The sequence below is a fragment of the Myotis davidii genome, unplaced genomic scaffold, assembly GCF_000327345.1.
Source record: "Myotis davidii unplaced genomic scaffold, ASM32734v1 scaffold725, whole genome shotgun sequence".
Classification (NCBI taxonomy): Eukaryota; Metazoa; Chordata; class Mammalia; order Chiroptera; family Vespertilionidae; genus Myotis; species Myotis davidii.
In genome coordinates this window covers 818005-820922 of record NW_006296500.1, presented here as the reverse complement: position 1 = coordinate 820922, position 2918 = coordinate 818005, and the positions used below count along the sequence as shown (strand labels likewise).

Below are 2918 nucleotides of genomic sequence, written 5' to 3'. Positions count from 1 at the left end.
CGGTGCTGGGAGGAGCGCGGTGGGATCCGGAGTGAGGCCTAGGGCTTTGACTCCGCTCAGGCCGCGGAGGAGCGTGGATGGAGTCACTCGGCGCCTCGGTCTCATCTCTGCCATGGGGGTCGTAATTGCCGCCCCACTGGTTGCTGTGACCGTCCCCTCATTTTTTCTGTTCGGAGCAATCAGTCAGCAAATACTTCCCAAGCTCCTGTTAGGTGCCAGGCACTGTACTGAGCAAACGGGCCCAGAATACACAATCACTCCTTACCCACAACCCACCGCTCTGGAGCCAGGTCGTGTCATCCGCGCCCTCCCAGCGCTGGGGTCCTAAGTAATTGATTGGCGTCCCCCCCCCCCCAGCCGCCCCCCTTCCCTTTGGCAACCAAATAACAGCTCTGAGTCAGCAAGAGAGTTCAGTTCCGAGACCCTCGAGTGCACAAGGGGCCTGTAAACATCCCTGTCCCTGCTCTCACCCTGTGCTCGGGAGGGTGTACTATTTTTTTTTTAATGAAGGTTCTAGTTTTATATTTTATTGATTTTTTATAGAGAGGAAGGGAGAGCGATAGTTAGAAACATCCATCAGCTGCCTCTTGCACACCCCCTACTGGGGATGTGCCCGCAACCAAGATGCGTGCCCTTGATGGGAATCGAACCTGGGACCCTTGAGTCCGCAGGCAGATGCTCTATCCACTGAGCCAAACCGGTTAGGTCAGGAGGGTACACTATTTTGACTACGTTTTCTTGGGGAGATGTGGGGGAGAGCTACATGACAAATCACAGAATAGACTTCCTAACAATCTTAAACAGATTTTTCACACCCGTTCTCTAGCAGCTGCCGCCTCTCTCCGCAGGTCTCCAAACCATGCTCTGCTTTTGTGTAAACTCCTCCTTCCCCCCTTCCTAGCTGTCTCCCTGAGTTTTCCTTTGCCTTTATGCTTGAGGACCTTTTATTCCCTATCAACCGCTCCTAAACGCTTCTCCACTCCATCATCCAAGCACAGGCAGCTTCAGGAGGAGTTGCCTTCTTTATTTTTTTTTCTCTCTCTCACTAGTACAGTTTACATTCAGTATTATTTTGTATTAGTTTCAGGTGTACCGCATAGTGGTTAGATAATCATATACTTTACACCGTGTTCTCTCCCTCCACCCCCATGTTTCCAGTGCCCACCTGGCACCATTCGTAGTTATTACAATGTTATTGACTATATTCACTACACTGTACTTTACATCCCCAGATCTTCCTTCTTTAAATTTGGGGAGATTGGAAAAACTTAAAGTTTCAGTTTGTCCTCACTTACAGTAAGCTGTCTTCATCCATGCATGCATTTATTCACTCCTCCATCATTCAACAGTCATTTCCCAAGTGTCTTCTTTGTGGGCCAAGTGCTGTAACTGCTGCAGTGAGTAAGAAGGGGTTGTTTCAGATGGGAAATGTACTCTGCTTTTGTAATTGCATTCCCACATTGGTGAGAGGAGTGTAAATTTGAGCAACTCTCTAATTATTTAGTGCCAGAGGCTCATAAACAGACACCATGTACTATGCCCGTGCTGTTCTGTCAGACTGTAAGCAGGGGACTAACTGTACCCATTTTTTAACCTCCCACCGCACCCCGCAACTACTCACAAGATGCATTTAACAATAGCGTACGTTTTAGATGCCCACTGGACTGTGAGCTTCTGGAATGTCATGACTTGGTCTAATTTGTATTTGTACTGCCTTGCGTAGGACCAGGCACAAAAAGAAACTGGAATTTCTTTCTTCTTCTTCTTTTTTTTTTTTTTAATGAATTAAGACAACAGTGAAGTGCTCAACTACAAATTGCTGCAGACCCTAGGTGGAAAGGATTTCACAAAAGGAAAAGAGTTGGTGGTGAATAGAAGTAGAAGGCTTCATTGAGTGGTGGGGTTTAGATCTAAAAAAAACCCCAGAATACTCAGCTCATCCGAATAATAACACATCTCTGGATAGTGGGCATGAATATGTCTACAGTCTTTTTTTAATCTTCCCCCAAGAATATGTTTAGAGAGAGGAAGGGAGAGAAAGAAAGAGATTCCTGACTGAGAATTGAACCTGCAACCTTTTGGTGTACAGGACGATGCTCCGACCAACTGAGCCACCTGCCAGGGCTGTTAACAGTCTTTTAAAGAGCACTTTGGCAATAAATATCAATATCAATAAATATAAAAAATGTGACATCCAGTTTCAGTCCAAAGAAATAATTAGATATGCAGACAAAGGTGGTGTAGGGGAGGGAAAAACTTTTTCCTTTACAATCTAGCTAGGTTCAATGGTGGAGGCCCTACAAATTAAACTGACAGAAAACAGATTAATGGGAGGAAAAGGTTTATTTTATATGCACATGGTGGTGGGGGGTGTTGCTAACAGAAGTGAAGTGAGGATTCCAAAGAAGACAGTAGGCCTGAGAGCTTATACACCTATTTTAACAGAGTGATAAATTATGGAGATGGACAAGACAGAGGGGGTTTGAGCGACAAGGGGCAGTACATTGTGGGAAAATAATTATATGGGGGAAATAAGGATTGCTGTAGTAAGATTTGTTTGCACAGACTCATCTTGCCATTGGCTCCCCATCTCCTGGTACCAAAATGGCACAATTTCTCACGGAAAATTTATGTCCTGCTTTTCAGTAGGAAGGAGGAGGACAGCGAGCCCTTTGTGTGTCCGCTGATTCTCAGCATAACTACCGTATTGTACCGTAGTGTACCCGGCGTATAAGACGATTTTTTGGCCCTGAAAAATATGCCTCCAGGTGGGGGGTCGTCTTATACGCCAGGTACACTTCAGATAGACTGCCCATAGTGCTTGCCCCGTGCCATAGTGGCCTCCCGATGCCCGCCCACTTCATTCCACATACCGTTCAGGCATCAGCAGCGCTGCTGGGTGTATGCTGCTGTTATGC

General features: G+C 46.2%; 1 long non-coding RNA gene across 1 annotated transcript in view; it reads left to right on the top strand.

Moving 5' to 3' along the window:
- LOC107184385 overlaps positions 1 to 2918 on the top strand; it is a 5893-nt gene that overhangs the window by 1171 nt on the left and 1804 nt on the right. The gene's annotated exons all lie outside the window — the stretch shown is intronic.